The sequence below is a fragment of the Pinus tabuliformis genome, chromosome 7 (genome assembly GCF_031772625.1).
Source record: "Pinus tabuliformis cultivar Carrire ecotype Pingquan chromosome 7, CPIR1, whole genome shotgun sequence".
Taxonomy (NCBI): Eukaryota; Viridiplantae; Streptophyta; class Pinopsida; order Pinales; family Pinaceae; genus Pinus; species Pinus tabuliformis.
Window position 1 is genome coordinate 340231564 of NC_142293.1, and position 10034 is coordinate 340241597.

A 10034-nucleotide genomic window follows, 5' to 3' on the forward strand; every position below is an offset into this window, starting at 1 on the left:
AATGTGCATCCCACCAACATGGCATAAAAGGGGTCTCCATGCAAACATACATGATGACAACATGAGTATCCCATCAACATACAATAAATGGATCTCAAAACCCAACATGACAAATCATCACAATAAGTACATCCCACAGATGATCCCACATCACATCAAGAAGGAATCATGAAAACAACTAAGAAATAAGATCCCACATCAGACATCAAACAAGGATCTGTGCAGCACAATGCATGGCAAAAGAACTACATGAACACACTGCATATACCTAACAACGAGGGGCCATCTAAAGAAGTGGATGTGAAACTACTGAATTTGGCCGTACCATCAACCTCGCTATGTCGAATCTCATGGAATGACTACTTGCACACTAAATAATGACCCTTGCACTCCACTTAGAAAAGTGGCTAGAAAATGAAATGACCAAATGAAAAATCTAAGTGCACCATCAAATTTGTGGCGTAGAATAGTGCAAAATCGACTGTCAAAGTTCTGAATTCTGAGAAAGTGAGAATCTAGGGCTCAAGGAATCTTTTAGATTCCCCCTAGGTTCCTCAAAGATTCCCTCCCCCAAGTCCTCTGCAAATATGCTGCTTAGATCAACAAATTGACTGCGCCATTGAGTTCGTGTCATCGAGAGGTGTAAGATCGACATAAAATTTGTCCAATTTTGACACTGTGAAAATTTCACCCTCTGGAAAATTTTGTTCATTCATGGTTCCACCTGCATTAAAAATTAATAAAAAAATATTCTACCTCGTTTTTTGTGCCTTCTCCTGGTTCCTCCTTCTCCTCCTAGTGCACTAAAAACACTGGGTTTATATAATATTTCCCAGGCAAATTAATCCAAAAAGTAGTTTTAGCCTAATGTTAAGTTTAGGCAATTCGTTGAGGGGTCGGGTGGTCAAACCTAGCCCCTCCCTTTTTTTTAACATATTATAGTTTTTTTTTAATTTAAATTGGGCACATTGTTATATTCTATCACCTAAATGGTGCGGAGTTTTTTATGAAATGGCAAAGCACTATTTTGTTTGAATGTATCGTTGGTATATGCATTGAATGACGCATCAATTCATTTGGGGAGGTACGTTGGATCATGGTATTAATGGGTGGTTGTTGGGCCATATCACATGGAGTACCATTGGTTTTGTTTTATACCATATACTTGTTCAAACCCATTTTCACTTTTTGAAAATATTTCACGTTGGTTTAAAATTTGTGTAATATAACCATATATGTTTATTGGTATATGATTTGCTAACCATTTTAATATTTTATAGGATTTTTTTTATATGGTTATAATAATAACCACATTCTAATATATATTGTATTTTTTAATGGTTTTTTTTTGTTTTGTTTTATTTGGTATTTAAAATATTTCTTTTGTCTTTTTGCAGGAATAAGGAGTTAATGAAAGAACACCAAGTGTCAATGCTTGATGGGCTGCCATGTGGGTCCCACGTACTTATTGGGATGCCATGTGGCACACTGTGGGTCGCTATTTTCCCCTGACATGTCAAACTTTGAAGAGCTATAGCTTTCGCATATGAGCTCGATTTGAAGAATTGTTCGCACCACCATGATCATGATGACTCAATCTTTAACATGAATCTGTTTCGAGCATAATCCAAAAAATTTGAATTTTTACCCTTCCTGAGTCCTCTAGAACTTCTGCCTGTGTCTGGAGCTACCTGGATCAATCCTCCCCAATGAGGAGCTTTTGGTCCTCCAAAAGCATGAAAAATAATCTGCAACTTCTTTGTACCTTGTCTGCATCACAAGCGTTCTGAAAAGGTCTCGCTTCCATCTCCTTCACCTTTGTTCTTCGGAGCCTTAAGTGATGAGGCGACACCTGCAACCTCTCCAATCTGTAGTACATTGTTTTGAAAATTACATGCTTTAATTTCATGACCAACTAATGACCCAAGCATTCCACACTTTCCACGAGTTTAGAACACATACTCGATTGTCAAGTTTACAACAAGATGGGCACAATACCCCAGCTATGAAAACAAGGCCAACATATCATTGTTGGTTCAACAAGTGATGGAAAACACATCATCATTACAATACATGATTTACAAAGATAAGGCCAAACACTATTTGTTTTGACAAGTGATGGAAACACGACATCACTTTCACAGTTTATCATGCAACTCAAAATAAGACCAGACATTGTTGTTGAACAAATGATAGAAAACACATCATCATTTACATTTTAAAATGCAACAAATGATTTAAAAAGTACGACCATGAAATGCTAACGTATCTATAAAGCATTTTTCACTTATCGCTGTGTATGGGTTGCCTCCTTGTGGCGGCTTTGCTTGTTGAGCAACTACTTCATTTGGTTCATGCATCGACACTTTGTCTTTAAGGCGTTGTTCTAGATGGAGCCTCCAACAAGTGGCTTTTTGATGGACACCTTTATCACAATGACTGCAATACATCTTCTTCCTCCAGATCTGCTTACCATGTTTCTTTAACTGTTGTTGAGAGGGTATTTCACGCCTCATCCTTTTGTGTGCTGCCATTCTTTTCCAACACTTAGAAAATGTATGGTTATGTAATCCATAAAAGGTACATGTTTTTCGATGCCATGTTTTTCATTCATCATTAACAACATGATCATAATCGAAATGAACATTTGAATGTCGAGAATGGTTATACCTTTCCTTGCTGTCTCTTGCGTAATATGGCGATGAGAGCTTGCCTCAGCTCTTTCCTTGCCATGGGAATTGCCATGGGATGATGGGGATGTGTTCCAATCATTCTCTTTCCTCAATGATTTCGACAATGTCTCAGGAGAATATGACACCTTCGATCATTCTCCCTCAGTGTATCTCAAGCCTGCAAATGGAGGTTTTTACACAACCTCCAATGGTTGAGTTATGCCTTGGTTATTACCACCAAGTTTTTTTCCTCCTCGTGCCTCGTCTTGGTAAGGAGCCTCATGTTTTTCCCTATAATTGGGATCTCCACATCTCCAATAGAAATCATACTATGTGAAGACAAAACCGAAAGGAAATCAACATCTTTTACCTTCTTTGTCGATTTGGAAAGAACTAATGAGGGCTGCTCATCATCTGTAGTTGGTGGTTCGCTATCTGTCGTGGCACATTCCCCAACTTCCTTTCTGACATATCCAAGTCTTGTTTGACACGGTAATTGGGGTTGACAATGCCTTGGCCATTAATTCCCAAGCCTTTACCTTCATACTTGATTTTCTTCAACAGTTTGGAGCCAATTCCTGTGGTATGATTTTCAAAAACAATGAAATCATCATTAGGACACATACATCAATTCAGAGAACTACTTTTTACCTCACATGGGTCATGCTGTAGCTTTTCCGAGGCCTCGTCCTTTGCTTGCAACTGTAGTAGCAAACTATGCTTCTCCTCTTTCTCTTCTTGTAGATACATCTTCAATTCAACATTCTTTGTTTGAAGATTCTACTTGTTGTGCTTCAGTTCTTCTAGGGCCTCTTCCATGGCTTGCAACTAAAGCTGCAATCAATCCTTTTCCTCTGTCTCTTTCTGTAGAGTTTCATACATTATTTCCAACCTTTTGGAAATTTTGAGCATGGTCTCGTACATCGGTTTTTCATCCTCTGATACTTCACGTTCCATTTTTCACCCTTGCAATTCACATCCACGCAAAGACCGCTCTGATACCACTCGATTGAGGTCCGAGTGTGACGAAGGACCTTTCCAAGAACTTTTACTTTCATGATATATTAAATTGCATTTTTAAAACAACATAAATGAACGCATATGCATGCTCTAAAGAAGAGGAACATGTCAATCATCAACACATGAAAACATAAGCCATTGATAACAGAGTTCGTCCAGGAGGGACTACATCTCCGGGCCTCAGTGTCAAGATGGTGTAGGCCACTACATTAAGTGTTGTCAATAGTGATGATGTACATAAGAGGTGATGTCGATATCATACAAGGAAAATGCCCTCACGCAGGAGTGGTTCCAAGAGATGTTCCACTACAGGGACTCTTAGCCAAAAGACTCCTATCAGTTGACACAAACTCATGCATGATGATAATGAGCATCCCACCAACATGGCATAAAATGGATCTCCATGAAAACATACATGACGACAACATGAGTATCCCATCAACATACAACAAAGGGATCTCAAAACCCAGCATGACAAATCATCACAGCAAGTACATCCCACAGATGTTCCCACATCACATTAAGCAGGAATCATGAAAACAAGTAAGAAACAAGATCCCACATCAGACATCAAACAGGGATATGTGTAGCATAATGCATGGGAAAATAAGTACATGAACACACTGCATATACATCACAACCAGGGGCCATTTGAAGAAGCAGATGTCAAACTGCTGAAGCTAGCCATACCATCAACCTCACTACGTTGAATCTCATGGAATGACTGCTCGCATGTTGAATGTTGACACCTACACTCCACTTAGAAAAGTGGTTGGAAAATGAAATGAGAAAATGAAAAATCTGAATGCACCATCAAATTTGTGGCATTGAATAGTGCAAAATTGACTGTCAAATTTCTGAATTCTGAGAAAGTGAGAATCTGGGGCTCAAGGAATCTTTTAGATTCCCCTTATGTTCCTCAAAGATTTGCTCCTTTGAGTCCTTTGCAAATCTGCTACTCAGATCAGGAAACCGACTATTCCATCGAGTTCGTGTCGCTGAGAGTTGTAAGATTGACATAAAATCTGTCCAATTTGGACATTGCGAAAATATCACCCTCCTAGAAATTTTGCTCAGTGATGGTTCCACCTGCATTAAAAATTAATAAAAAAATATTCTGTCTCATTTTCCGTGCCTGCTCCTGGTTCCTCCTTCTCCTCCTGGTGCACTGAAAATACTGGGTTTATATAATATTTCCTGGGCAAATTAATCCAAAAAGTAGTTTTAGTGTAATGGTAAGTTTAGGCAATTCGTTGAGGGGTCGGGTGGTCAAACCCCACCCCTCCCTTTTTTTAACATATTATAGTTTTTTTTATTTAAATTGGGCTCATGGTTATACCCTATCACCAAAATGGTGCAGAGTTTGATATGAAATGGCGGAGCACTGTTTTGTTTGAATGGACCGTTGGTATATGCATTGAATGGCATATCAATTCATTTGGGGAGGTACGTTGGATGATGGTATTAATGGGTTGTTGTTGGGCCATATCACATGGAGTACCATTGGTTTTGTTTTATACCATGTATTTGTTCAAACCCATTTTCACTTTTTGAAAATATTTCACGCTGGTTTGAAATTTTTATAATATAAGCATATATGGGTATTGGTATATGATTTGCTAACCATTTTAATATTTTATAGGATTTTTGTTATATAGTTATAATAATAACCATATTCTAATATATATTGTATTTATTTATTTATTTATTTTGTGGTATTTAAGATATTTCTTTTGTCTTTTTGCAGGAATAAGGAGTTAATTAAAGAACACCAAGTGTCAGTGCTTAATGGGTTGCCATGTGGGTCCCATGTACTTATTGGAATGCCATGTGGGACACTGTGGGCCCCTCTTTTCCCCTGACATGTCAAACTTTGAAGAGCTCTATCTTTCGCATACGAGCTCGACTTGATGAACCGTTCACACCACCGCGATCACGATGACGAGATCTTTAACATGAACTTGTTTCAAGCATAATCCAAACACTTTGATTTTTTACCCTTCCTAATCCTTTGGGACTTCTGCCTATGTTTGGAGCCACCTGGATCATTATAGCAATGGAGGGGTATTATATTCTCCTCCCCTTTTAATTCGCATTGTCACCGATGTTTATTTTCTAATTACTTCTTTCTAGAACAATATTGGAAATTATTTTGTATCTCATCTTCCCATTCCCATGTAGCATCTTCAAGAGTAAAATGTTTCCATTGCACTTTAACTCTAACGATAGCTCGATTCTGAAGCCAGAACTATTTCCAGTCTAGGATATAGAGAGGTTTTTCCATAAATTCTCCTTCCGGTTCCACTTATAACATTTTCCAATCAATTACATGAGAGTTATTAGTGCATATCTCTTATGTAAATATACATGAAAAATATTATGAACTTTAATATGACTAAGTAATGTTAATTAATAAGCCACGGGTCTAATTCTATTCAGAATTTTGAACGGCCCACAAAATCGCGGTGTTAATTTCTGGCAGTTCCCCATTCTTAAGGTACTTTTTGTCGATCTCACTCTCAAATAAATATGATCCCCAATTTTGAACTCCCTGTGTCTTATTTTTTTATCTTCTTAACATTTTTATCTGTCATGTGTTGTTTTAATGTTCTGCAAAATCCTTTGTACTATTTTCTCCATTTTTTGGAAAGCATCTAGCCCTAGTATTAGTCTATCCTCTAGATGAATCCAACTAAGAGGTGTATGGAATTTTCTTCCATACATGGATTCAAAGGGACTCATTTGTATGGAAATTTGATAACTGTTATTGTAAGGAAACTTTTCCAAATGAAAAAAAACTTCCCATTTAATAGATCTATACATGACATACATTCTCAGCATGTCCTCTAAAATCTAGTTGGTTCTCTTAGTTTGTCCATTTTTTTTCATATGATATGTCATGCTAAAATTTAGTTGAGTTCCCATGCCCCCAAACAATTCCTTCTAGAATTTCAAGGTGAATTTAGCATCCTTATCTGACACTATCATCTTGGGTACTCCATGTAGTCAAAATATCTCCTTCAAGAAGATATTCATAATTTGTGTTGTAGCATAAGTGGATTGTACCAGCATGAAATGGGTTGCCTTACTTAGGGTGTCTACTACTACCATGATGGAGTCATGTTGCCTCTTGGTCCTTGGTAGTTCCATGATAATATCTAAAGATATTATTTCCCATTTCCATTCAAGGATATGTAGTGGATTCAACAACCCGAAAGGGTGTTGATGATCAACCTTTATCTATTTGCACTCAAAACATTTTGATAAATATTCGATCACCACTTTCTTCATAGCTGGCGAAAATAAATTCTTTCTTAATGTTGTAACCAACTTTTGGTACCCAGTATGTCCTACATATGGTTTCTTATGATATTCATCTAGTACCATTTGTTTTAGGGAATTTACATTTAGAACATACAATATTTTTCCATAGATCAAAAAAAAATTAGAATTTTTTGTATAACTAGGAATGTTAATCTGCCATAATTTTGTTGAATTTCCAAATATTTAGGTTTTCTGGTTATCAAATTTTTAATTTTTTTTATCAAATCTGTATTGACTACCAACATTCACTTCCGTTAGACTATAGGCATGTTAGCTCAAAGCATCTTCTTTCTTGTTATCTTTCCCTTTTATGTGTCTAATGTCAAACTCAAACACACTAAGAAACACCATCCACCTTGTTTTCCTGGAATTGAGATCTAGTTGGATGAAAGGTATTTTAGGCTGATATGATCGGTTACCAAAGTGAATTTCTTCCCTAAAAAATAATGCCTCCACATCTTTAAGGCATGTATTACAATAGCTATCTCCAAATCATATACAACATAATTCCTTTCATGTGTTTTCAACTTTCTAGACTCGTAATCTATCATTGAATTGTCTTACATTAACACTCCCCCTAGCCGTTCCATAAGAGAATCAGTGCAACTATAAATTCTTTATTTGGATCTCCAAGTTTTAAGATGGGATCCATTGTGAGTAGGTGTTTCAACTTATCAAAACTCTCATGACACTCGTTAGTCCATTAAAATTTTACTCCTCTTTTCTACAAGGATGTGATAGGATATGCTAGTTTCGAGAATCCCTCTATAAATCTTCGGTAATATCCCGTGATTCCCATAATGATCGAACAAGATAAACATCCTTTGGTATGGGCCAATTTTCCATGGCCCTAACCTTCTCAGTGTCATTCTCTAGTCCTTCCTTTAATATGATGTGTCCCAAATATTGTATTTTGTTTTTATAGAACTCACATTTACTAAATTTGGCATACAAATGGTGTTCCCTTAGAGTTGGTAACGCTAATTTTAAGTGCTCCTTATGATCTTCTTCATATTGGAATATACTAGAATGTCATCTATAAATACTAGTACAAATTTCCAAATATTTACTAAATATCTTGTTCATCAGGCACATAAATGTTGTTGGCCATTAGCAAGGCCGAATGGTAACACTGGGAAATCGTGGTGACCATATTTCATTATGAAGGTTATCTTATAAATATTTTCATTTCTGATTCTGAATTGATGATATCGAGTCCTTAAGTCAATTTTTGAAAAAATGGTTGCCCCCTTACTTGATCAAACATATCATCATTATGGGGCAATGGATATTTGTTTTTGACAGTTAATTTGTTTAATTGTCGATAATCGATGAAAATTCCAAATGTGCCATCCTTATTCTTGACAAATAACATGGGAACCCCCTATGGCGACACACTATGCCTAATATAGCCTTTGTCCAGTAGTTCTTGTAGCTTCATTTTCATCTTGAATAATTCAGGTGGGCTCATTCGGTAATGGGCTCTAGGCATTGCATCTACGCTGGGTACCAAATCAATGGAAAAGTCTATATCCATGTGAGGGGGAAAACCAAGAATTTCCTTTGGAAATACATCATGAAACTCCTTAATAATCAACAGGGTGTCTAATTTTGATTCTTCTCCTTGTTGTTCACTTGCTTCTACATGAACCATAAATAATTCACACCCCTTTCGTGCATTCTTTTTCATTTGAAAGGCTAAGATTTGTCTGAATGATATGGGTTTTGGTATGCCTCAGATTTTTTTTTTGTCCCTACCAATTCACACAACTCACTATTTTTTCTAAACAATTTATAATGGGCCCCAATTTTCCAACTAGTCCACGCCTATTAGGATTTCATATGATCCTAGGGGATGTACATTTAAATTTATTGATGCAAGATAACCATTTAAATCAAGATAACATTGCTTTACATGGCTGGTTACTTTTCTCTTGGTTCCAGTTGCTAACTGTACCAGCTAGGCAATTTTATATTTTTTAGTTTTAAGTTTACATTTTTCTACCACCTGTGGTCCAATGTAACTTAAACTAGCCCCTAGATCAATTAAAACAGAAACAGGTTGGTTGGAAATAGTACCTTCAATCTCAATCATTGTTGATTGATGTTCCTCTTGTCTATCCTCCAAGGTTGCGCTTATCCTGGGAATATTCCTAGCAATATCATTCATTGTGGTGGCTTCATGGATAACTTGGATATTTTGGATAGATCTGGTATTATGTGGACAATCCCTCAAGAGATGAGGCTCACCACTCCCCTATCACTTCAGTGGTTCCTTTTCCTTACCCCCACTAATAATTTTACTATTCAACTCCATAGGTTTTGATCGAGCTTGAGAATTTGCTGGTTGATTTATGATCCCCTTGATGAACTTTTTCCTTTGATGATCCCTCATAATTTTTTTATTTTGATCAGGTTTCTGCCCTTTGGCCCCAATTATAGATTTGGCTCTGTCCTAACTGTAGAAAAACTTGGTGATTTCAACCTTATTCCTAAATTTCTGATAACATAGTCTCGCCTTTCTTACTACATCATCCATTATCTTAGGATTGTCGAATCCAATCCGTTCCTTGTAGACAGTGGGAAAACAAATTCACAAACCACTGCACCTTGGATTTTTCTTCTTTAATGTAGTGAACATATCACAGTAAATTGGTAAATTTTGCTACAAATTCGTCCATGGTTAACTGTCCCAACCTTAACTCATGGAAATGCTTTGCACGGTCATCATAATAAAATTCACTTAACTAGCAGTTTTTAAACTTCTTTGGGAATACCTCCCGAGATATTGTCTTTTCCTCCAATAAATGAAAACTTTTAGCTTATTCCTACGAGACAGTAGCTTTACCTTGCAATTGGTAAATGGCCAATATGGTCTTTAAGTTTCTCTCCTATATAGACTTGAAAATATTTAGTCATATTAAGTAGTCATGCTTCTACATCCTCTTCTTTCTCCCCATCAAAAGTAGGGGGATTAATTTCCCTAAACTCCCCTTGCATCTCTGTTTGCTTCATTCT